This window comes from Ranitomeya imitator, chromosome 7 (assembly GCF_032444005.1).
Source record: "Ranitomeya imitator isolate aRanImi1 chromosome 7, aRanImi1.pri, whole genome shotgun sequence".
Classification (NCBI taxonomy): domain Eukaryota; kingdom Metazoa; phylum Chordata; class Amphibia; order Anura; family Dendrobatidae; genus Ranitomeya; species Ranitomeya imitator.
Window position 1 is genome coordinate 218,445,138 of NC_091288.1, and position 26,464 is coordinate 218,471,601.

A 26,464-nucleotide genomic window follows, 5' to 3' on the forward strand; every position below is an offset into this window, starting at 1 on the left:
CTGGCCAGAGGGGGAGGTGTACAGGAGCAGGAGGGGGATGAGTGGAGAACACGCGATTCATTGGTAGATCACAGCCACGTGACCCCGAGGATGTGTTAACCCGCGCAGTGCTGGGAAGGCGCCCACCCCAGGTAAAAGCTAAAATTGGAGGGTCTCACCTGCCGTCTCTTCCTGTGTCCCGTCCTGTGTGTCCGGTGGAGGCGTCCGCGGAGACTTCTGTGCAAGAAACGTCACATTCACACACACAACACAGAGAAACGGGGGGCTACACCCGAGGAGAGAGAGAGAGAAACGGGGGGCTACACCCGAGGAGAGAGAGAGAGAAACGGGGGGCTACACCCGAGGAGAGAGAGAGAGAGAGAGAGAGAGAGAGAAACGGGGGGCTACACCCGAGGAGAGAGAGAGAGAGAGAGAAACGGGGGGCTACACCCGAGGAGAGAGAGAGAGAAACGGGGGGCTACACCCGAGGAGAGAGAGAGAGAGAGAGAGAGAGAGAGAAACGGGGGGCTACACCCGAGGAGAGAGAGAGAGAGAGAGAGAGAAACGGGGGGCTACACCCGAGGAGAGAGAGAGAGAGAGAGAGAGAAACGGGGGGCTACACCCGAGGAGAGAGAGAGAGAGAAACGGGGGGCTACACCCGAGGAGAGAGAGAGAGAGAAACGGGGGGCTACACCCGAGGAGAGAGAGAGAGAGAAACGGGGGGCTACACCCGAGGAGAGAGAGAGAGAGAGAAACGGGGGGCTACACCCGAGGAGAGAGAGAGAGAAACGGGGGGCTACACCCGAGGAGAGAGAGAGAGAGAGAGAGAAACGGGGGGCTACACCCGAGGAGAGAGAGAGAGAGAGAAACGGGGGGCTACACCCGAGGAGAGAGAGAGAGAGAGAGAGAGAGATACGGGGGGCTACACCCGAGGAGAGAGAGAGAGAGAGAGAAAGAGAGAAACGGGGGGCTACACCCGAGGAGAGAGAGAGAGAAAGAGAGAAACGGGGGGCTACACCCGAGGGGAGAGAGAGAGAGAGAGAGAGAGAGAGAGAGAGAGAGAGAGAGAGAAACGGGGGGCTACACCCGAGGAGAGAGAGAGAGAGAGAGAGAAACGGGGGGCTACACCCGAGGAGAGAGAGAGAGAGAAACGGGGGGCTACACCCGAGGAGAGAGAGAGAGAGAGAAACGGGGGGCTACACCCGAGGAGAGAGAGAGAGAGAGAAACGGGGGGCTACACCCGAGGAGAGAGAGAGAGAGAGAAACGGGGGGCTACACCCGAGGAGAGAGAGAGAGAGAGAGAAACGGGGGGCTACACCCGAGGAGAGAGAGAGAGAAACGGGGGGCTACACCCGAGGAGAGAGAGAAACGGGGGGCTACACCCGAGGAGAGAGAGAGAGAGAGAAACGGAGGGCTACACCCGAGGAGAGAGAGAGAGAGAAACGGGGGGCTACACCCGAGGAGAGAGAGAGAGAGAGAAACGGGGGGCTACACCCGAGGAGAGAGAGAGAGAAACGGGGGGCTACACCCGAGGAGAGAGAGAGAGAGAAACGGGGGGCTACACCCGAGGAGAGAGAGAGAGAGAAACGGGGGGCTACACCCGAGGAGAGAGAGAGAAACGGGGGGCTACACCCGAGGAGAGAGAGAGAGAGAAACGGGGGGCTACACCCGAGGAGAGAGAGAGAGAGAGAAACGGGGGGCTACACTCGAGGAGAGAGAGAGAGAAACGGGGGGCTACACCCGAGGAGAGAGAGAGAGAGAAACGGGGGGGCTACACCCGAGGAGAGAGAGAGAGAGAAACGGGGAGCTACACCCGAGGAGAGAGAGAGAGAGAGAGAGAGAGAGAGAGAGAGAGAGAAACGGGGGGGCTACACCCGAGGAGAGAGAGAGAGAGAAACGGGGGGCTACACCCGAGGAGAGAGAGAGAGAGAGAGAGAGAGAGAAACGGGGGGCTACACCCGAGGAGAGAGAGAGAGAGAGAGAGAGAGAAACGGGGGGCTACACCCGAGGAGAGAGAGAGAGAAACGGGGGGCTACACCCGAGGAGAGAGAGAGAAACGGGGGGCTACACCCGAGGGGAGAGAGAGAGAGAGAGAGAGAAACGGGGGGCTACACCCGAGGAGAGAGAGAGAGAGAGAAACGGGGGGCTACACCCGAGGAGAGAGAGAGAGAAACGGGGGGCTACACCCGAGGAGAGAGAGAGAGAGAGAGAAACGGGGGGCTACACCCGAGGAGAGAGAGAGAGAGAGAGAAACGGGGGGCTACACCCGAGGAGAGAGAGAGAGAGAGAAACGGGGGGCTACACCCGAGGAGAGAGAGAGAGAGAGAGAAACGGGGGGCTACACCCGAGGAGAGAGAGAGAGAGAAACGGGGGGCTACACCCGAGGAGAGAGAGAGAGAGAGAGAGAGAAACGGGGGGCTACACCCGAGGAGAGAGAGAGAGAGAGAAACGGGGGGCTACACCCGAGGAGAGAGAGAGAGAGAGAGAGAAACGGGGGGCTACACCCGAGGAGAGAGAGAGAGAGAGAAACGGGGGGCTACACCCGAGGAGAGAGAGAGAGAGAGAGAAACGGGGGGCTACACCCGAGGAGAGAGAGAGAGAGAAACGGGGGGCTACACCCGAGGAGAGAGAGAGAGAGAGAGAAACGGGGGGCTACACCCGAGGAGAGAGAGCGAGAGAGAAACGGGGGGCTACACCCGAGGAGAGAGAGAGAGAGAGAGAGAAACGGGGGGCTACACCCGAGGGGAGAGAGAGAGAGAGAGAGAGAGAGAAACGGGGGGCTACACCCGAGGAGAGAGAGAGAGAGAGAAACGGGGGGCTACACCCGAGGAGAGAGAGAGAGAGAGAGAAACGGGGGGCTACACCCGAGGGGAGAGAGAGAGAGAGAGAGAAACGGGGGGCTACACCCGAGGAGAGAGAGAGAGAGAGAGAAACGGGGGGCTACACCCGAGGAGAGAGAGAGAGAGAGAGAAACGGGGGGCTACACCCGAGGAGAGAGAGAGAGAGAAACGGGGGGCTACACCCGAGGAGAGAGAGAGAGAGAAACGGGGGGCTACACCCGAGGAGAGAGAGAGAGAGAGAGAGAGAGAAACGGGGGGCTACACCCGAGGAGAGAGAGAGAGAGAAACGGGGGGCTACACCCGAGGAGAGAGAGAGAGAGAGAGAGAGAAACGGGGGGCTACACCCGAGGAGAGAGAGAGAGAGAGAGAAACGGGGGGCTACACCCGAGGAGAGAGAGAGAGAGAGAGAAACGGGGGGCTACACCCGAGGAGAGAGAGAGAGAGAGAGAGAGAGAGAGAGAGAGAGAGAGAGAGAGAGAGAAACGGGGGGCTACACCCGAGGAGAGGGAGAGAGAGAGAGAGAGAGAGAGAGAAACGGGGGGCTACACCCGAGGAGAGAGAGAGAGAGAGAGAGAGAGAGAGAGAGAAACGGGGGGCTACACCCGAGGAGAGAGAGAGAGAGAGAGAGAAACGGGGGGCTACACCCGAGGAGAGAGAGAGAGAGAGAGAGAGAAACGGGGGGCTACACCCGAGGAGAGAGAGAGAGAGAGAGAAACGGGGGGCTACACCCGAGGAGAGAGAGAGAGAGAGAGAGAGAGAGAGAGAGAGAGAGAGAGAGAAACGGGGGGCTACACCCGAGGAGAGAGAGAGAGAGAGAGAGCGAAACGGGGGGCTACACCCGAGGAGAGAGAGAGAGAGAGAGAGAGAAACGGGGGGCTACACCCGAGGAGAGAGAGAGAGAGAGAGAGAGAAACGGGGGGCTACACCCGAGGAGAGAGAGAGAGAGAAACGGGGGGCTACACCCGAGGAGAGAGAGAGAGAGAGAGAGAGAGAGAAACGGGGGACTACACCCGAGGAGAGAGAGAGAGAGAAACGGGGGGCTACACCCGAGGAGAGAGAGAGAGAAACGGGGGGCTACACCCGAGGAGAGAGAGAGAGAAACGGGGGGCTACACCCGAGGAGAGAGAGAGAGAGAGAAACGGGGGGCTACACCCGAGGAGAGAGAGAGAGAGAAACGGGGGGCTACACCCGATGAGAGAGAGAGAAACGGGGAGCTACACCCGAGAAGAGAGAGAAACGGGGAGCTACACCCGAGGAGAGAGAGAGAGAGAAACGGGGGGCTACACCCGAGGAGAGAGAGAGAGAGAGAGAAACGGGGGGCTACACCCGAGGAGAGAGAGAGAGAAACGGGGGGCTACACCCGAGGAGAGAGAGAGAGAAACGGGGGGCTACACCCGAGGAGAGAGAGAGAAACGGGGAGCTACACCCGAGGAGAGAGAGAGAGAGAGAGAGAAACGGGGGGCTACACCCGAGGAGAGAGAGAAACGGGGGAGGGGGGAGTACACCCGGGGAGAGAGAGAAAAACAGGGGGCTACACCCGGGGAGAGAGAAACGGGGGGGCTACAGCCGGTAAGAGAGAAACGGGGGGGCTACAGCCGGGAGGAGAGAGAAACGTGGGGGCTACACCCGGGGAGAGAGAAACGGGGGGGCTACACCTGAGGAGAGAGAAACGGGGGGGCTACACCCGAGGAGAACGAGAAAGAAACGGGGGGCTACACCCGGGGAGAACGAGAAAGAAACAGGGGAGGGGGGGGATACACCCGGGGAGAGAGAGAAAAACAGGGGGCTACACCCGGGGAGAGAGAAACGGGGGGGGCTACAGCCGGTAAGAGAGAAACGGGGGGGCTACAGCCGGGAGGAGAGAGAAACGTGGGGGCTACACCCGGGGAGAGAGAAACGGGGGGGCTACACCTGAGGAGAGAGAAACGGGGGGGGGGGCTACACCCGAGGAGAGAGAAACGGGGGGGGGGGCTACACCCGAGGAGAACGAGAAAGAAACGGGGGGCTACACCCGAGGAGAGAAAAACGGGGGGCTACACCCGAGGAGAACGAGAGAGAAACGGGGGGCTACACTCGGGGCGAGCGAGAGAAAGAAACGGGGGGCTACACTCGGGGCGAGCGAGAGAAAGAAACGGGGGGCTACACTCGGGGTGAGTGAGAGAAACGGGGGGGGGAGGGGGGGGTACACCCGGGGAGAGAGATAGAGAGAAAGAAACGGGAAGGCTACACCTGAGGAGAGACAAACGGGGGGCTACACCCGAGAGAGAAATGGGGGGCTACACCCGAGGAGAGAGAAACGGCGGGCTACACCCGAGGAGAGCGAGAGAAAGAAGCGTGGGGCCACACCCGGGGAGAACGAGAGAGAGAAAGAAACGGGGGGCTACAGCCGAGGAGAGAGAGAAACGGGGGGCTACACCCGGGGAGAACAAGAGAAACGGGGGGCTACACCCGGGGAGAACAAGAGAAACGGGGGGCTTCACTTGAGGAGAACGAGAGAAAGAAACGGGGGCTACACCCGAGGAGAACAAGAGAAAGAAGCGGGGGGCTACACCCGGAGCGAGCGAGAGAGAAACGGGGGGGGAGTGGGCTACACCCGAGGAGAGCGAGAGAAAGAAACGGGGGGCTACACCCAAGGAGAACGAGAGAAAAACGGGGGGCTACACCCAAGGAGAACAAGAGTAAGAGAAACGGGAGGCTACACCCGGGCCGAGCGAGAGAGAAACGGGGGGCTACACCCGGGGAAAACGAGAGCGAAACGGGGGGGGGGGGGTACACCCGGGGAGAGAGATAGAGAGAAAGAAACGGGAAGGCTACACCTGAGGAGAGAAACGGGGGGGCTACACCCGAGAGAGAAATGGGGGGCTACACCCGAGGAGAGAGAAACGGCGGGCTACACCCGAGGAGAGCGAGAGAAAGAAACGGGGGGCAACACCCGGGGAGAACGAGAGAGAAACGGGGGGCTACAGCCAGGGAGAGCGATAGAGAGAAAGAAACGGGGGGCTACAGCCAAGGAGAGAGAGAAACGGGGGGCTACACCCGAGGAGAGAGAAATGGGGGGCTACACCCGAGGAGAGCGAGAGAAAGAAACGGGGGGCAACACCCGGGGAGAACGAGAGAAACGGGGGGCCACACCCGGGGAGAACGAGAGAGAGAGAGAGAGAGAAACGGGGGGCTACAGCCGGGGAGAGAGATAGAGAGAAAGAAACGGGGGGCTACAGCCGAGGAGAGAGAGAAACGGGGGGCTACACCCGAGGAGAGAGAAACGGGGGGCTACAGCCGGGAAGAAAGAAACGGGGGCTACAGCCGAGGAGAGAGAAACGGGGGGGGGGGGGGGGGGCTACAGCCGGGAAGAGAGAAACGGGGGGGCTACACCTGAGGAGAAAGAAACGGGGGGCTACACCCGGTGAGAACGAGAGAAACGGGGGGCTACAACCGGGGAGAACGAGAGAAACGGGGGGCTACACCCCGGGGAGAACAAGAGAAACGGGGAGCTTCACTTGAGGAGAACGAGAGAAAGAAACGGGGGGCTACACCCGGAGCGAGCGAGAGAGAAACGAGGGGGTACAGCCGAGGAGAGCAAGAAACGAGGGACTACACCCGAGGAGAGTGAGAAACGGGGGGCTACACCCGAGGAGAGAGAGAAACGGGGGGCTACACCCGAGGAGAGAGAGAGAGAAACGGGGGGCTACACCCGAGGAGAGTGAGAAACGGGGGGCTACACCCGAGGAGAGAGAGAAACGGGGGGCTACACCCGAGGAGAGAGAGAAACGGGGGGCTACACCCGAGGAGAGAGAGAAACGGGGGGCTACACCCGAGGAGAGAGAGAGAGAAACGGGGGGCTACACCCGAGGAGAGAGAGAAACGGGGGGCTACACCCGAGGAGAGAGAGAAACGGGGGGCTACACCCGAGGAGAGAGAGAAACGGGGGGCTACACCCGAGGAGAGAGAGAAACGGGGGGCTACACCCGAGGAGAGAGAAAGTGAGAGAAACGGGGCTACAGCCGGGGAGAGAGAAATGGGGGGCTACAGCTGAGGAGAACAAGAGAGAGAAATGGGGGGCTACACCCGAGGAAAACGAGAGAAAGAGTAACGGGGAGGCTACACCCGGGAAGAACGAGAGAGAAACGGGGGACTACACCCGAGGAGAGAGAAAGTGAGAGAAACGGGGCTACAGCCGGGGAGAGAGAAATGGGGGGCTACAGCTGAGGAGAACAAGAGAGAGAAATGGGGGGCTACACCCGAGGAAAACGAGAGAAAGAGTAACGGGGAGGCTACACCCGAGGAGAGCGAGAGAGAAACGGGGGACTACACCCGAGGAGAGCGAGAGAGAAACGGGGGACTACACCCGGGGACAGCTAGAGGCACCAGGACAGGTAGATGCATCTTACAGGGGGAAAGTCCTTGTGATGGGAGCAGCTCAGTTGGGGGGGCTTAGGGTGCACATTTACTCACCTGGCCGCTGCTCCCCCCTTTTTTTAAGTGGTCTTGCAGCCTCTGGATGAGGTCTGTATTCTGCAGGGAGGAAAGGATTAAGTTGTGGGGGTGCAGCCAGTGCTGAGGCGGGAGTCACGTGACCTTGTGTTGGGGGGACACAGGAATAGTTGTATCGGACCCCTGTTTCCGCTTTCATTATGCAGCTCCCACATTTCTACGTCCGCCCATCTGTTAGCCACATTACATTGGCCCGGCACTGCCCCCGCGGGGGGCCGCGTACATCCACCGCCAGCTCTACCGCCGCCTCTTGTTAACGTGGACAGTGACCATTCGGGGGTTCAATTGCTTTTTTTGCCCCCAAAACTCAGAGACCTTTGGACCCGATCCGCACGACTCCGGACTATTCCCCCCACATCGCGCCTCCCCGCGGCCCCTCACCTTTCCTACTCCTTTCAGGCCCAGTTTCTTGCAGTATTGCTGCAGCTGCGCCCTCTTCAGAAGATGCAGGGAGGACGGGGTTAAGTCCAGCGCCAGATCCGAAATCTTGTTCTGACGCTTCGGCATGATGGCGCCAATAGTGACTGGGGGACTACAAGTCACAGTATAACCCAGAGAAGCCACACTAATGGTCGCCTCTAACGCCCCGGCTTCCAACCCTACAACTGCGGCTCGGGGGAGGGGAAGGCACAGCGCCCCCTTATTAATTCATTTAATTAGTCACAGCCAATTGGATTAATAAGTCATTAAAGGGTTAATCAGCAGGTTAGATGGGTGTCACCCTGGAGTAGTGGTGAAGGGATGCTGGGAGTTGTAGGTTTACACCATGGGAGGTCTGATAATGGACAGCTGGGAAGTCCTGTGACCAGCATGGATTAGTAATGTCTGCCCTGTATGGACTGTACATGTGTGCGCCCCCCGCAGGATGGATTAGTAATGTCTGCCCTGTATGGACTGTACATGTGTGCGCCCCCCGCAGGATGGATTAGTAATGTCTGCCCTGTATGGACTGTACATGTGTGCGCCCCCCGCAGGATGGATTAGTAATGTCTGCCCTGTATGGACTGTACATGTGTGCGCCCCCCGCAGGATGGATTAGTAATGTCTGCCCTGTATGGACTGTACATGTGTGCGCCCCCCGCAGGATGGATTAGTAATGTCTGCCCTGTATGGACTGTACATGTGTGCGCCCCCCGCAGGATGGATTAGTAATGTCTGCCCTGTACGGACTGTACATGTGTGCGCCCCCCGCAGGATGGATTAGTAATGTCTGCCCTGTATGGACTGTACATGTGTGCGCCCCCCCCCCCCCGCAGGATGGATTAGTAATGTCTGCCCTGTACGGACTGTACATGTGTGCGCCCCCCGCAGGATGGATTAGTAATGTCTGCCCTGTATGGACTGTACATGTGTGCGCCCCCCCGCAGGATGGATTAGTAATGTCTGCCCTGTATGGACTGTACATGTGTGCGCCCCCCCCGCAGGATGGATTAGTAATGTCTGCCCTGTATGGACTGTACATGTGTGCGCCCCCCCCGCAGGATGGATTAGTAATGTCTGCCCTGCATGGACTGTACATGTGTGCACCCCCGCAGGATGGATTAGTAATGTCTGCCCTGTATGGACTGTACATGTGTGCGCCCCCCCGCAGGATGGATTAGTAATGTCTGCCCTGTATGGACTGTACATGTGTGCGCCCCTGCAGGATGGATTAGTAATGTCTGCCCTGTATGGACTGTACATGTGTGTGCCCCCGCAGGATGGATTAGTAATGTCTGCCCTGTATGGACTGTACATGTGTGCGCCCCCCGCAGGATGGATTAGTAATATCTGCCCTGTATGGACTGTACATGTGTGTGCCCCCGCAGGATGGATTAGTAATGTCTGCCCTGTATGGACTGTACATGTGTGCGCCCCCGCAGGATGGATTAGTAATGTCTGCCCTGTATGGACTATACATGTGTGCGCCCCCCGCAGGATGGATTAGTAATGTCTGCCCTGTATGGACTGTACATGTGTGCGCCCCCCGCAGGATGGATTAGTAATGTCTGCCCTGTATGGACTGTACATGTGTGCGCCCCCCGCAGGATGGATTAGTAATGTCTGCCCTGTATGGACTGTACATGTGTGCGCCCCCCGCAGGATGGATTAGTAATGTCTGCCCTGTATGGACTGTACATGTGTGTGCCCCCCGCAGGATGGATTAGTAATGTCTGCCTTGCATGGACTGTACATGTGTGTGCCCCCCGCAGGATGGATTAGTAATGTCTGCCCTGTATGGACTGTACATGTGTGCGCCCCCCGCAGGATGGATTAGTAATATCTGCCCTGTATGGACTGTACATGTGTGCGCCCCCCGCAGGATGGATTAGTAATGTCTGCCCTGTATGGACTGTACATGTGTGTGCCCCCGCAGGATGGATTAGTAATGTCTGCCCTGTATGGACTGTACATGTGTGCGCCCCCGCAGGATGGATTAGTAATGTCTGCCCTGTATGGACTGTACATGTGTGTGCCCCCGCAGGATGGATTAGTAATATCTGCCCTGTATGGACTGTACATGTGTGCGCCCCCGCAGGATGGATTAGTAATGTTTGCCCTGTATGGACTGTACATGTGTGTGCCCCCGCAGGATGGATTAGTAATGTCTGCCCTGTATGGACTGTACATGTGTGCGCCCCCCGCAGGATGGATTAGTAATGTCTGCCCTGTATGGACTGTACATGTGTGCGCCCCCCGCAGGATGGATTAGTAATGTCTGCCCTGTATGGACTGTACATGTGTGCGCCCCCCGCAGGATGGATTAGTAATGTCTGCCCTGCATGGACTGTACATGTGTGCGCCCCCCCGCAGGATGGATTAGTAATGTCTGCCCTGTATAGACTGTACATGTGTGCGCCCCCCGCAGGATGGATTAGTAATGTCTGCCCTGTACGGACTGTACATGTGTGCGCCCTCCCGCAGGATGGATTAGTAATGTCTGCCCTGTATGGACTGTACATGTGTGCGCCCCCCGCAGGATGGATTAGTAATGTCTGCCCTGTATGGACTGTACATGTGTGCGCCCCCCGCAGGATGGATTAGTAATGCCTGCCCTGTATGGAATGTACATGTGTGCGCCCCCCGCAGGATGGATTAGTAATGTCTGCCCTGTATGGACTGTACATGTGTGCGCCCCCCGCAGGATGGATTAGTAATATCTACCCTGTAGGGACTGTACATGTGCGCCCCCCGCAGGATGGATTAGTAATGTCTGCCCTGTATGGACTGTACATGTGTGCGCCCCCCGCAGGATGGATTAGTAATGTCTGCCCTGCATGAACTGCACATGTGTGCGCCCCCCGCAGTATGGATTAGTAATGTCTGCCCTGCATGGACTGTACATGTGTGCGCCCCCTGCAGGATGGATTAGTAATGTCTGACCTGTATGGACTGTACATGTGTGCGCCCCCCGCAGGATGGATTAGTAATGTCTGCCCTGTATGGACTGTACATGTGTGCGCCCCCCGCAGGATGGATTAGTAATGTCTGCCCTGTATGGACTGTACATGTGTGCGCCCCCCGCAGGATGGATTAGTAATGCCTGTCCTGTGTGGACTGTACATGTGTGCGCCTCCCCCCGCCCCGCAGGATGGATTAGTAATGTCTGCCCTGTATGGACTGTACATGTGTGCGCCCCCCGCAGGATGGATTAGTAATGTCTGCCCTGTATGGACTGTACATGTGTGCGCCACCCGCAGGATGGATTAGTAATATCTGCCCTGTAGGGACTGTACATGTGTGCCCCCCGCAGGATGGATTAGTAATGTCTGCCCTGTATGGACTGTACATGTGTGCGCCCCCCGCAGGATGGATTAGTAATGTCTGCCCTGTATGGACTATACATGTGTGCGCCCCCCGCAGGATGGATTAGTAATGTCTGCCCTGTATGGACTGTACATGTGTGCGCCCCCCCGCAGGATGGATTAGTAACGTCTGCCCTGTATGGACTGTACATGTGTGCGCCCCCCGCAGGATGGATTAGTTACGTCTGCCCTGTATGGGACTGTACATGTGTGAGCCCCCCGCAGGATGGATTAGTAATGTCTACCTTGTATGGACTGTACATGTGCGCCCCCCGCAGGATGGATTAGTAATGTCTGCCCTGTATGGACTGTACATGTGTGCGCCCCCCGCAGGATGGATTAGTAATGTCTGCCCTGCATGAACTGCACATGTGTGCGCCCCCCGCAGTATGGATTAGTAATGTCTGCCCTGCATGGACTGTACATGTGTGCGCCCCCTGCAGGATGGATTAGTAATGTCTGACCTGTATGGACTGTACATGTGTGCGCCCCCCGCAGGATGGATTAGTAATGTCTGCCCTGTATGGACTGTACATGTGTGCGCCCCCCGCAGGATGGATTAGTAATGTCTGCCCTGTATGGACTGTACATGTGTGCGCCCCCCGCAGGATGGATTAGTAATGCCTGTCCTGTGTGGACTGTACATGTGTGCGCCTCCCCCCGCCCCGCAGGATGGATTAGTAATGTCTGCCCTGTATGGACTGTACATGTGTGCGCCCCCCGCAGGATGGATTAGTAATGTCTGCCCTGTATGGACTGTACATGTGTGCGCCCCCCCGCAGGATGGATTAGTAACGTCTGCCCTGTATGGACTGTACATGTGTGCGCCCCCCGCAGGATGGATTAGTTACGTCTGCCCTGTATGGGACTGTACATGTGTGAGCCCCCCGCAGGATGGATTAGTAATGTCTACCTTGTATGGACTGTACATGTGTGCGCCCCCCGCAGGATGGATTAGTAATGTCTGCTCTGTATGGACTATACATGTGTGCGCCCCCCCCCCCGCAGGATGGATTAGTAATGTCTACCTTGTATGGACTGTACATGTGTGCGCCCCCCGCAGGATGGATTAGTAATGCCTGCCCTGTATGGACTGTACATGTGTGCCCCCCCCCCCCGCAGGATGGATTAGTAATGTCTGCCCTGTATGGACTGTACATGTGGGTACCCCCCCCCCCTGATGGATTAGTAATGTCTGCCCTGTATGGACTGTACATGTGTGCGCCCCCCCCCCCCCTTGCAGGATGGATTAGTAATGTCTGCCCTGTATGGACTGTACATGTGTGATCCCCCGCAGGATGGATTAGTAATGTCTGCCCTGTATGGACTATACATGTGTGTGCCCCCCCCCCCCCCCCGCAGGATGGATTAGTAATGTCTGCCCTGTATGGACTGTACATGTGTGCGCCCCCGCAGGATGGATTAGTAATGTCTGCCCTGTATGGACTGTACATGTGTGCGCCCCCCGCAGGATGGATTAGTAATGTCTGCCCCGTATGGACTGTACATGTGTGCGCCCCCCGCAGGATGGATTAGTAATGTCTGCCCTGTATGTACTGTACATGTGTGCGCCCCCCGCAGGATGGATTAGTAATGTCTGCCCTGTATGGACTGTACATGTGTGCGCCCCCCCGCAGGATGGATTAGTAATGTCTGCCCTGTATGGACTGTACATGTGTGCGCCCCCCGCAGGATGGATTAGTAATGTCTGCCCCGTATGGACTGTACATGTGTGCGCCCCCCGCAGGATGGATTAGTAATGTCTGCCCTGTATGGACTGTACATGTGTGCGCCCCCCGCAGGATGGATTAGTAATGTCTGCCCTGTATGGACTGTACATGTGTGCACCCCCGCAGGATGGATTAGTAATGTCTGCCTTGTATGGACTGTACATGTGTGCGCCCCCCGCAGGATGGATTAGTAATGTCTGCCCCGTATGGACTGTACATGTGTGCGCCCCCCGCAGGATGGATTAGTAATGTCTGACCTGTATGGACTGTACATGTGTGCGCCCCCCGCAGGATGGATTAGTAATGTCTGCCCTGTATGGACTGTACATGTGTGCGCCCCCCGCAGGATGGATTAGTAATGTCTGCCCTGTATGGACTGTACATGTGTGCGCCCCCCGCAGGATGGATTAGTAATGTCTGCCTTGTATGGACTGTACATGTGTGCGCCCCGCGCAGGATGGATTAGTAATGTCTGCCCCGTATGGACTGTACATGTGTGCGCCCCCCGCAGGATGGATTAGTAATGTCTGCCCTGTATGGACTGTACATGTGTGCGCCCCCGCAGGATGGATTAGTAATGTCTGCCCTGTATGGACTGTACATGTGTGCGCCCCCCGCAGGATGGATTAGTAATGCATGCCCTGTATGGACTGTACATGTGTGCGCCCCCCGCAGGATGGATTAGTAATGCATGCCCTGTATGGACTGTACATGTGTGCCCCCCCCCCCCCCCCGCAGGATGGATTAGTAATGTCTGCCCTGTATGGGCTGTACATGTGTGTACCCCCCCCCCCTGATGGATTAGTAATGTCTGCCCTGTATGGACTGTACATGTGTGCGCCCCCCCCCCCCCCCCTTGCAGGATGGATTAGTAATGTTTGCCCTGTATGGACTGTACATGTGTGCGCCCCCGCAGGATGGATTAGTAATGTCTGCCCTGTATGGACTGTACATGTGTGCGCCCCCCCCCCCCCCTTGCAGGATGGATTAGTAATGTTTGCCCTGTATGGACTGTACATGTGTGCGCCCCCGCAGGATGGATTAGTAATGTCTGCCCTGTATGGACTGTACATGTGTGCGCCCCCCCCCCCCCCCTTGCAGGATGGATTAGTAATGTTTGCCCTGTATGGACTGTACATGTGTGCGCCCCCGCAGGATGGATTAGTGATGTCTGCCCTGTATGGACTGTACATGTGTGCGCCCCCGCAGGATGGATTAGTAATGTCTGCCCTGTATGGACTGTACATGTGTGCGCCCCCCGCAGGATGGATTAGTAATGTCTGCCCCGTATGGACTGTACATGTGTGCGCCCCCCGCAGGATGGATTAGTAATGTCTGCCCCGTATGGACTGTACATGTGTGCGCCCCCCGAAGGATGGATTAGTAATGTCTGCCCCGTATGGACTGTACATGTGTGCGCCCCCCGCAGGATGGATTAGTAATGTCTGCCCCGTATGGACTGTACATGTGTGCGCCCCCCGCAGGATGGATTAGTAATGTCTGCCCTGTATGGACTATACATGTGTGCGCCCCCCGCAGGATGGATTAGTAATGTCTGCCCTGTATGGACTGTACATGTGTGCGCCCCCCGCAGGATGGATTAGTAATGTCTGCCCTGTATGGACTGTACATGTGTGTGCCCCCGCAGGATGGATTAGTAATGTCTGCCCTGTATGGACTGTACATGTGTGCGCCCCCCGCAGGATGGATTAGTAATGTCTGCCCTGTATGGACTGTACATGTGTGCGCCCCCGCAGGATGGATTAGTAATGTCTGCCCTGTACGGACTGTACATGTGTGTGCCCCCGCAGGATGGATTAGTAATGTTTGCCCTGTATGGACTGTACATGTGTGCGCCCCCCGCAGGATGGATTAGTAACGTCTGCCCTGTATGGACTGTACATGTGTGCGCCCCCCGCAGGATGGATTAGTAATGTCTGCCCTGTATGGACTGTACATGTGTGCGCCCCCCGCAGGATGGATTAGTAATGTCTGCCCTGTATGGACTGTACATGTGTGCGCCCCCCGCAGGATGGATTAGTAATGTTTGCCCTGTATGGACTGTACATGTGTGTGCCTCCGCAGGATGGATTAGTAATGTCTGCCCTGTATGGACTGTACATGTGTGTGCCTCCGCAGGATGGATTAGTAATGTCTGCCCTGTATGGACTGTACATGTGTGCGCCCCCCGCAGGATGGATTAGTAATGTCTGCCCTGTATGGACTGTACATGTGTGTGTCCCTGCAGGATGGATTAGTAATGTCTGCCCTGTATGGACTGTACATGTGTGTGCCCCCGCAGGATGGATTAGTAATATCTGACCTGTGTGGACTGTACATGTGTGCGCCCCCCGCAGGATGGATTAGTAATGTCTGCCCTGTACGGACTGTACATGTGTGTGCCCCCGCAGGATGGATTAGTAATGTCTGCCCTGTATGGACTGTACATGTGTGCGCCCCCCGCAGGATGGATTAGTAATGTCTGCCCTGTATGGAGTGTACATGTGTGCGCCCCCCGCAGGATGGATTAGTAACGTCTGCCCTGTATGGACTGTACATGTGTGCGCCCCCGCAGGATGGATTAGTAATGTCTGCCCTGTATGGACTGTACATGTGTGCGACCCCCGCAGGATGGATTAGTAATGTCTGCCCCGTATGGACTGTACATGCGTGCGCCCCCCGCAGGATGGATTAGTAATGTCTGTCCCGTATGGACTGTACATGTGTGCGCCCCCCGCAGGATGGATTAGTAATGTCTGCCCCGTATGGACTGTACATGTGTGCGCCCCCCGCAGGATGGATTAGTAATGTCTGCCCTGTATGGACTGTACATGTGTGCGCCCCCCCCGCAGGATGGATTAGTAATATCTGCCCTGTATGGACTGTACATGTGTGCGCCCCCCTCAGGATGGATTAGTAATGTCTGCCCTGTATGGACTATACATGTGTGCGCCCCCCGCAGGATGGATTAGTAATGTCTGCCCTGTATGGACTGTACATGTGTGCGCCCCCCGCAGGATGGATTAGTAATGTCTGCCCTGTATGGACTGTACATGTGTGCGCCCCCCACAGGATGGATTAGTAATGTCTGCCCTGTATTGACTGTACATGTGTGTGCCCCCGAAGGATGGATTAGTAATGTCTGCCCTGTATGGACTGTACATGTGTGCACCCCCCGCAGGATGGATTAGTAATGTCTGCCCTGTACAGATTGTACATGTGTGCGCCCCCCGCAGGATGGATTAGTAATGTCTGCCCTGTATGGACTGTACATGTGTGTGCCCCTGCAGGATGGATTAGTAATGTCTGCCCTGTATGGACTGTACATGTGTGATCCCCCGCAGGATGGATTAGTAATGTCTGCCCTGTATGGACTGTACATGTGTGCGCGGTCCCCCCCCCCCCCCGCAGAATGGATTAGTAATGTCTGCCCTGCATGGACTGTACATGTGTGTGCCCCGCAGGATGGATTAGTAATGTTTGCCCTGTATGGACTGTACATGTGTGCGCCCCCCGCAGGATGGATTGGTAATGTCTGCCCTGTATGGACTGTACATGTGTGCGCCCCCGCAGGATGGATTAGTAATGTCTGCCCTGTATGGACTTTATATGTGTGCGCCCCCGCAGGATGGATTAGTAATGTCTGCCCTGTATGGACTGTACATGTGTGCGCCCCCGCAGGATGGATTAGTAATGTCTGCCCTGTATGGACTGTACATGTGTGCGCCCCCGCAAGATGGATTAGTAATGTCTGCCCTGCATGGACTGTACATGTGTGCGCCCCCCGCAGGATGGATTAGTAATGTCTGCCCCGTATGGACTGTACATGTGTGTGCCCCCCGCAGGATGGATTAGTAATGTCTGCCCCGTATGGACTGTACATGTGTGTGCCCCCCGCAGGATGGATTAGTAATGTCTGCCCCGTATGGACTGTACATGTGTGCGCCCCCCGCAGGATGGATTAGTAATGCCTGCCCCGTATGGACTGTACATGTGTGCGCCCCCCCGCAGGATGGATTAGTAATGTCTGCTCTGTATGGACTGTACATGTGTGCGCCCCCCGCAGGATGGATTAGTAATGTCTGCTCTGTATGGACTATACATGTGTTCGCCCCCCGCAGGATGGATTAGTAATGTCTGCCCCGTATGGACTGTACATGTGTGCGCCCCCCGCAGGATGGATTAGTAATGTCTGCTCTGTATGGACTGTACATGTGTGCGCCCCCCGCAGGATGGATTAGTAATGTCTGCCCTGTGCAGACTGTACATGTGTGTGCCCCCGCAGGATGGATTAGTAATGTCTGCCCTGTACGGACTGTACATGTGTGCGCCCCCCGCAGGATGGATTAGTAATGTCTGCCCTGTATGGACTGTACATGTGTGCGCCCCCCGCAGGATGGATTAGTAATGTCTGCCCTGTACAGACTGTACATGTGTGCGCCCCCCCCCCCCCCCGCAGGATGGATTAGTAATGTCTGCCCTGTATGGACTGTACATGTGTGCGCCCCCCGCAGGATGGATTAGTAATGTCTGCCCTGTATGTACTGTACATGTGTGCGCCCCCCCGCAGGATGGATTTGTAATGTCTGCCCTATATGGACTGTACATGTGTGCGCCCCCCCGCAGGATGGATTAGTAATGTCTGCCCTGTATGGACTGTACATGTGTGCGCCCCCCGCAGGATGGATTAGTAATATCTGCCCTGTATGGACTGTACATGTGTGCGCCCCCCGCAGGATGGATTAGTAATGTCTGCCCTGTATGGACTGTACATGTGTGCGCCCCCCGCAGGATGGATTAGTAATGTCTGCCCTGTATGGACTGTACATGTGTGCGCCCCCGCAGGATGGATTAGTAATGTCTGCCCTGTATGGACTGTACATGTGTGCGCCCCCCGCAGGATGGATTAGTAATGTCTGCCCTGTATGGACTGTACATGTGTGCGCCCCCGCAGGATGGATTAGTAATGTCTGCCCTGTATGGACTGTACATGTGTGTACCCCTCCCCCCCCCTTATGGATTAGTAATGTCTGCCCTGTATGGACTGTACATGTGTGCGCCCCCCCCTTGCAGGATGGATTAGTAATGTCTGCCCTGTATGGACTGTACATGTGTGATCCCCCGCAGGATGGATTAGTAATGTCTGCCCTGTATGGACTGTACATGTGTGCGCCCCCCCCCCCCCCCCCGCAGGATGGATTAGTAATGTCTGCCCTGTATGGACTGTACATGTGTGCGCCCCCGCAGGATGGATTAGTAATGTCTGCCCTGTATGGACTGTACATGTGTGCGCCCCCCCGCAGGATGGATTAGTAATGTCTGCCCTGTATGGACTGTACATGTGTGCGCCCCCCGCAGGATGGATTAGTAATGTCTGCCCTGTATGGACTATACATGTGTGCGCCCCCCGCAGGATGGATTAGTAATGTCTGCCCTGTATGGACTGTACATGTGTGCGCCCCCCGCAGGATGGATTAGTAATGTCTGCCCTGTATGGACTGTACATGTGTGCGCCCCCCGCAGGATGGATTAGTAATGTCTGCCCTGTATTGACTTTACATGTGTGTGCCCCCGAAGTATGGATTAGTAATGTCTGCCCTGTATGGACTGTACATGTGTGCACCCCCCGCAGGATGGATTAGTAATGTCTGCCCTGTACAGATTGTACATGTGTGCGCCCCCCGCAGAATGGATTAGTAATGTCTGCCCTGCATGGACTGTACATGTGTGCGCCCCCCGCAGGATGGATTAGTAATGTCTGCTCTGTATGGACTATACATGTGTTCGCCTCCCGCAGGATGGATTAGTAATGTCTGCCCCGTATGGACTGTACATGTGTGCGCCCCCCGCAGGATGGATTAGTAATGTCTGCTCTGTATGGACTGTACATGTGTGCGCCCCCCGCAGGATGGATTAGTAATGTCTGCCCTGTGCAGACTGTACATGTGTGTGCCCCCGCAGGATGGATTAGTAATGTCTGCCCTGTATGGACTGTACATGTGTGCGCCCCCCGCAGGATGGATTAGTAATGTCTGCCCTGTACGGACTGTACATGTGTGATCCCCCGCAGGATGGATTAGTAATGTCTGCCCTGTACGGACTGTACATGTGTGCGCCCCCCGCAGGATGGATTAGTAATGTCTGCCCTGTATGGACTGTACATGTGTGCGCCCCCCGCAGGATGGATTAGTAATGCCTGCCCTGTATGGACTGTACATGTGTGCGCCCCCCGCAGGATGGATTAGTAATGTCTGCCCTGCATGGACTGTACATGTGTGCGCCCCCGCAGGATGGATTAGTAATGTCTGCCCTGTACAGACTGTACATGTGTGCGCCCCCCCCCCCCCGCAGGATGGATTAGTAATGTCTGCCCTGTATGGACTGTACATGTGTGCGCCCCCCGCAGGATGGATTAGTAATGTCTGCCCTGTATGTACTGTACATGTGTGCGCCCCCCCGCAGGATGGATTTGTAATGTCTGCCCTATATGGACTGTACATGTGTGCGCCCCCGCAGGATGGATTAGTAATGTCTGCCCTGTATGGACTGTACATGTGTGCGCCCCCCCGCAGGATGGATTAGTAATGTCTGCCCTGTATGGACTGTACATGTGTGCGCCCCCCGCAGGATGGATTAGTAATATCTGCCCCGTATGGACTGTACATGTGTGCGCCCCCGCAGGATGGATTAGTAATGTCTGCCCTGTATGGACTGTACATGTGTGCGCCCCCCGCAGGATGGATTAGTAATGTCTGCCCTGTATGGACTGTACATGTGTGCGCCCCCCGCAGGATGGATTAGTAATGTCTGCCCTGTATGGACTGTACATGTGTGCGCCCCCGCAGGATGGATTAGTAATGTCTGCCCTGTATGGACTGTACATGTGTGCGCCCCCCGCAGGATGGATTAGTAATGTCTGCCCTGTATGGACTGTACATGTGTGCGCCCCCGCAGGATGGATTAGTAATATCTGCCCTGCATGGACTGTACATGTGTGCCCCCCCCCCCCCCGCAGGATGGATTAGTAATGTCTGCCCTGTATGGACTGTACATGTGTGTACCCCTCCCCCCCCCTTATGGATTAGTAATGTCTGCCCTGTATGGACTGTACATGTGTGATCCCCCGCAGGATGGATTAGTAATGTCTGCCCTGTATGGACTGTACATGTGTGCCCCCCCCCCCCCCGCAGGATGGATTAGTAATGTCTGCACTGTATGGACTGTACATGTGTGCGCCCCCCCTTGCAGGATGGATTAGCAATGTCTGCCCTGTATGGACTGTACATGTGTGATCCCCCGCAGGATGGATTAGTAATGTCTGCCCTGTATGGACTGTACATGTGTGCGCCCCCGCAGGATGGATTAGTAATGTCTGCCCTGTATGGACTGTACATGTGTGCGCCCCCCCGCAGGATGGATTAGTAATGTCTGCCCTGCATGGACTGTACATGTGTGCGCCCCCCGCAGCATGGATTAGTAATGTCTGCCCTGTATGGACTGTACATGTGTGCGCCCCCGCAGGATGGATTAGTAATGTCTGCCCTGTATGGACTGTACATGTGTGCGCCCCCGCAGGATGGATTAGTAATGTCTGCCCTGTATGGACTGTACATGTGTGCGCCCCCGCAGGATGGATTAGTAATGTCTGCCCTGTATGGACTGTACATGTGTGCGCCCCTGCAGGATGGATTAGTAATGTCTGCCCTGTATGGACTGTACATGTGTGCGCCCCCCGCAGGATGGATTAGTAATGTCTGCCCTGTATGGACTGTACATGTGTGTGCCCCCGCAGGATGGATTAGTAATGTCTGCCCTGTATGGACTGTACATGTTTGCGCCCCCGCAGGATGGATTAGTAATGTCTGCCCTGTATGGACTGTACATGTGTGCGCCCCCCGCAGGATGGATTAGTAATGTCTGCCCTGTATGGACTGTACATGTGTGCGCCCCCGCAAGATGGATTAGTAATGTCTGCCCTGCATGGACTGTACATGTGTGCGCCCCCCGCAGGTTGGATTAGTAATGTCTGCCCCGTATGGACTGTACATGTGTGCGCCCCCCGCAGGATGGATTAGTAATGTCTGCCCCGTATGGACTGTACATGTGTGTGCCCCCCGCAGGATGGATTAGTAATGTCTGCCCTGTATGGACTGTACATGTGTGCGCCCCCCGCAGGATGGATTAGTAATGTCTGCCCCGTATGGACTGTACATGTGTGCGCCCCCCCACAGGATGGATTAGTAATGTCTGCCCTGTATGGACTGTACATGTGTGCGCCCCCCGCAGGATGGATTAGTAATGTCTGTCCTGTATGGACTGTACATGTGTGTGCCCCCGCAGGATGGATTAGTAATATCTGCCCTGTATGGACTGTACATGTGTGCGCCCCCCGCAGGATGGATTAGTAATGTCTGCCCTGTATGGACTGTACATGTGTGCGCCCCCGCAGGATGGATTAGTAATGTCTGCCCTGTATGGACTGTACATGTGTGTGCCCCCGCAGGATGGATTAGTAATGTCTGCCCTGTATGGACTGTACATGTGTGCGCCCCCCCCCCGCAGGATGGATTAGTAATGTCTGCCCTGTATGGACTGTACATGTGTGCGCCCCCCGCAGGATGGATTAGTAATGTCTGCCCTGTATGGACTGTACATGTGTGCGCCCCCCGCAGGATGGATTAGTAATGTCTGCCCTGTATGGACTGTACATGTGTGCGCCCCCGCAGGATGGATTAGTAATATCTGCTCTGTATGGACTGTACATGTGTGCGCCCCCGCAGGATGGATTAGTAATGTCTGCCCTGTATGGACTGTACATGTGTGCGCCCCCCGCAGGATGGATTAGTAATGTCTGCCCTGTATGGACTGTACATGTGTGCGCCCCCGCAGGATGGATTAGTAATGTCTGCCCTGTATGGACTGTACATGTGTGCGCCCCCGCAGGATGGATTAGTAATGTCTGCCCTGTATGGACTGTACATGTGTGCCCCCCCCCCCCCCCCGCAGGATGGATTAGTAATGTCTGCCCTGTATGGACTGTACATGTGTGTACCCCTCCCCCCCCCCCTTATGGATTAGTAATGTCTGCCCTGTATGGACTGTACATGTGTGCGCCCCCCCCTTGCAGGATGGATTAGTAATGTCTGCCCTGTATGGACTGTACATGTGTGATCCCCCGCAGGATGGATTAGTAATGTCTGCCCTGTATGGACTGTACATGTGTGCGCCCCCCCCCCCGCAGGATGGATTAGTAATGTCTGCCCTGTATGGACTGTACATGTGTGCGCCCCCGCAGGATGGATTAGTAATGTCTGCCCTGTATGGACTGTACATGTGTGCGCCCCCCGCAGGATGGATTAGTAATGTCTGCCCCGTATGGACTGTACATGTGTGCACCCCCCCACAGGATGGATTAGTAATGTCTGCCCTGTATGGACTGTACATGTGTGCGCCCCCCGCAGGATGGATTAGTAATGTCTGTCCTGTATGGACTGTACATGTGTGTGCCCCCGCAGGATGGATTAGTAATATCTGCCCTGTATGGACTGTACATGTGTGCGCCCCCCGCAGGATGGATTAGTAATGTCTGCCCTGTATGGACTGTACATGTGTGCGCCCCCCGCAGGATGGATTAGTAATGTCTGCCCTGTATGGACTGTACATGTGTGTGCCCCCGCAGGATGGATTAGTAATGTCTGCCCTGTATGGACTGTACATGTGTGCGCCCCCCCCCCCCGCAGGATGGATTAGTAATGTCTGCCCTGTATGGACTGTACATGTGTGCGCCCCCCGCAGGATGGATTAGTAATGTCTGCCCTGTATGGACTGTACATGTGTGCGCCCCCCGCAGGATGGATTAGTAATGTCTGCCCTGTATGGACTGTACATGTGTGCGCCCCCCGCAGGATGGATTAGTAATGTCTGCCCTGCATGGACTGTACATGTGTGCGCCCCCGCAGGATGGATTAGTAATATCTGCTCTGTATGGACTGTACATGTGTGCGCCCCCCGCAGGATGGATTAGTAATGTCTGCCCTGTATGGACTGTACATGTGTGCGCCCCCCGCAGGATGGATTAGTAATGTCTGCCCTGTATGGACTGTACATGTGTGCGCCCCCCGCAGGATGGATTAGTAATGTCTGCCCTGTATGGACTGTACATGTGTGCGCCCCCCGCAGGATGGATTAGTAATGTCTGCCCTGTATGGACTGTACATGTGTGCGCCCCCGCAGGATGGATTAGTAATATCTGCCCTGCATGGACTGTACATGTGTGCCCCCCCCCCCCCCCCCGCAGGATGGATTAGTAATGTCTGCCCTGTATGGACTGTACATGTGTGTACCCCTCCCCCCCCCTTATGGATTAGTAATGTCTGCCCTGTATGGACTGTACATGTGTGCGCCCCCCCCTTGCAGGATGGATTAGTAATGTCTGCCCTGTATGGACTGTACATGTGTGATCCCCCGCAGGATGGATTAGTAATGTCTGCCCTGTATGGACTGTACATGTGTGCGCCCCACCCCCCCCCCCCCCCCCGCAGGATGGATTAGTAATGTCTGCCCTGTATGGACTGTACATGTGTGCGCCCCCGCAGGATGGATTAGTAATGTCTGCCCTGTATGGACTGTACATGTGTGCGCCCCCCCGCAGGATGGATTAGTAATGTCTGCCCTGTATGGACTGTACATGTGTGCGCCCCCCGCAGGATGGATTAGTAATGTCTGCCCTGTATGGACTATACATGTGTGCGCCCCCCGCAGGATGGATTAGTAATGTCTGCCCTGTATGGACTGTACATGTGTGCGCCCCCCGCAGGATGGATTAGTAATGTCTGCCCTGTATGGACTGTACATGTGTGCGCCCCCCGCAGGATGGATTAGTAATGTCTGCCCTGTATTGACTTTACATGTGTGTGCCCCCGAAGTATGGATTAGTAATGTCTGCCCTGTATGGACTGTACATGTGTGCACCCCCCGCAGGATGGATTAGTAATGTCTGCCCTGCATGGACTGTACATGTGTGCGCCCCCCGCAGCATGGATTAGTAATGTCTGCCCTGTATGGACTGTACATGTGTGCGCCCCCGCAGGATGGATTAGTAATGTCTGCCCTGTATGGACTGTACATGTGTGCGCCCCCCGCAGCATGGATTAGTAATGTCTGCCCTGTATGGACTGTACATGTGTGCGCCCCCGCAGGATGGATTAGTAATGTCTGCCCTGTATGGACTGTACATGTGTGCGCCCCCGCAGGATGGATTAGTAATGTCTGCCCTGTATGGACTGTACATGTGTGCGCCCCCGCAGGATGGATTAGTAAAGTCTGCCCTGTATGGACTGTACATGTGTGCGCCCCTGCAGGATGGATTAGTAATGTCTGCCCTGTATGGACTGTACATGTGTGCGCCCCCGCAGGATGGATTAGTAATGTCTGCCCTGTATGGACTGTACATGTTTGCGCCCCCGCAGGATGGATTAGTAATGTCTGCCCTGTATGGACTGTACATGTGTGCGCCCCCCGCAGGATGGATTAGTAATGTCTGCCCTGTATGGACTGTACATGTGTGCGCCCCCGCAGGATGGATTAGTAATGTCTGCCCTGTATGGACTGTACATGTTTGCGCCCCCGCAGGATGGATTAGTAATGTCTGCCCTGTATGGACTGTACATGTGTGCGCCCCCCGCAGGATGGATTAGTAATGTCTGCCCTGTATGGACTGTACATGTGTGCGCCCCCGCAAGATGGATTAGTAATGTCTGCCCTGCATGGACTGTACATGTGTGCGCCCCCCGCAGGTTGGATTAGTAATGTCTGCCCCGTATGGACTGTACATGTGTGCGCCCCCCGCAGGATGGATTAGTAATGTCTGCCCCGTATGGACTGTACATGTGTGCGCCCCCCACAGGATGGATTAGTAATGTCTGCCCTGTATGGACTGTACATGTGTGCGCCCCCCGCAGGATGGATTAGTAATGTCTGTCCTGTATGGACTGTACATGTGTGTGCCCCCGCAGGATGGATTAGTAATATCTGCCCTGTATGGACTGTACATGTGTGCGCCCCCCGCAGGATGGATTAGTAATGTCTGCCCTGTATGGACTGTACATGTGTGCGCCCCCCGCAGGATGGATTAGTAATGTCTGCCCTGTATGGACTGTACATGTGTGTGCCCCCGCAGGATGGATTAGTAATGTCTGCCCTGTATGGACTGTACATGTGTGCGCCCCCCTTCCCCCCCCGCAGGATGGATTAGTAATGTCTGCCCTGTATGGACTGTACATGTGTGCGCCCCCCGCAGGATGGATTAGTAATGTCTGCCCTGTATGGACTGTACATGTGTGCGCCCCCCGCAGGATGAATTAGTAATGTCTGCCCTGTATGGACTGTACATGTGTGCGCCCCCCGCAGGATGAATTAGTAATGTCTGCCCTGTACGGACTGTACATGTGTGTGCCCCCGCAGGATGGATTAGTAATGTCTGCCCTGTATGGACTGTACATGTGTGCGCCCCCCGCAGGATGGATTAGTAATGTCTGCCCTGTATGGACTGTACATGTGTGCGCCCCCGCAGGATGGATTAGTAATATCTGCTCTGTATGGACTGTACATGTGTGCGCCCCCGCAGGATGGATTAGTAATGTCTGCCCTGTATGGACTGTACATGTGTGCGCCCCCCGCAGGATGGATTAGTAATGTCTGCCCTGTATGGACTGTACATGTGTGCGCCCCCCCAGGATGGATTAGTAATGTCTGCCCTGTATGGACTGTACATGTGTGCGCCCCCCGCAGAATGGATTAGTAATGTCTGCCCTGTATGGACTGTACATGTGTGCGCCCCCCGCAGGATGAATTAGTAATGTCTGCCCTGTACGGACTGTACATGTGTGTGCCCCCGCAGGATGGATTAGTAATGTCTGCCCTGTATGGACTGTACATGTGTGCGCCCCCCGCAGGATGGATTAGTAATGTCTGCCCTGTATGGACTGTACATGTGTGCGCCCCCGCAGGATGGATTAGTAATATCTGCTCTGTATGGACTGTACATGTGTGCGCCCCCGCAGGATGGATTAGTAATGTCTGCCCTGTATGGACTGTACATGTGTGCGCCCCCCGCAGGATGGATTAGTAATGTCTGCCCTGTATGGACTGTGTCACGATATGGTATGAAATATCATAAGTAGTTCTCTTGCTCAAGGCTGTGGGCTAACAAGCCCCCCTTCCCTTTCATTCAGCCAAGAGCTGCTTTGCCCCTGCACTGGGGGAAGTTTTATGGCCGAGAGGAATTTACGGCCAGGGTAGAATCTCGCTCCAGCTAGAACAGGAAAATGGCTCCAAAAATTCATGAAAGATTCTTTGTTTAGTTTTTGTTAGATATTAGGCAAACGATTTAAGCTAGAAATACGAAAATATATATTCTTAGTCTCACTCCGTGTATTTACACATCCCATGAATCTCGGGCTTCTAACTCCATCTGGTAAAGAAGTAGGGTTTTCTCTGTAAATATGTATCCCAGATAGGACATATTTGATCTCATTAGAATGCTCACGTTAATCCGAGATGAATTATGGGTTTGGTATGACTCTGTCATGTTTTGTAGTGAAGTTATAGAAATTAGAGAGAATAGTTTAAAGTTTAGGCA

At 55.7% G+C, this 26,464-nt stretch overlaps 1 protein-coding gene across 1 annotated transcript in view; it reads left to right on the forward strand.

Moving 5' to 3' along the window:
- The first annotated feature begins 11 nt into the window (after positions 1 to 11).
- DUSP14 (dual specificity phosphatase 14) overlaps positions 12 to 26,464 on the forward strand; it is a 59,796-nt gene continuing 33,343 nt past the window's right edge. Inside the window, exon 1 of the mRNA XM_069735010.1 lies at positions 12 to 131. The gene's annotated coding sequence lies outside the window, so the exon portion shown is untranslated. The remainder of the gene's footprint in view (positions 132 to 26,464) is intronic.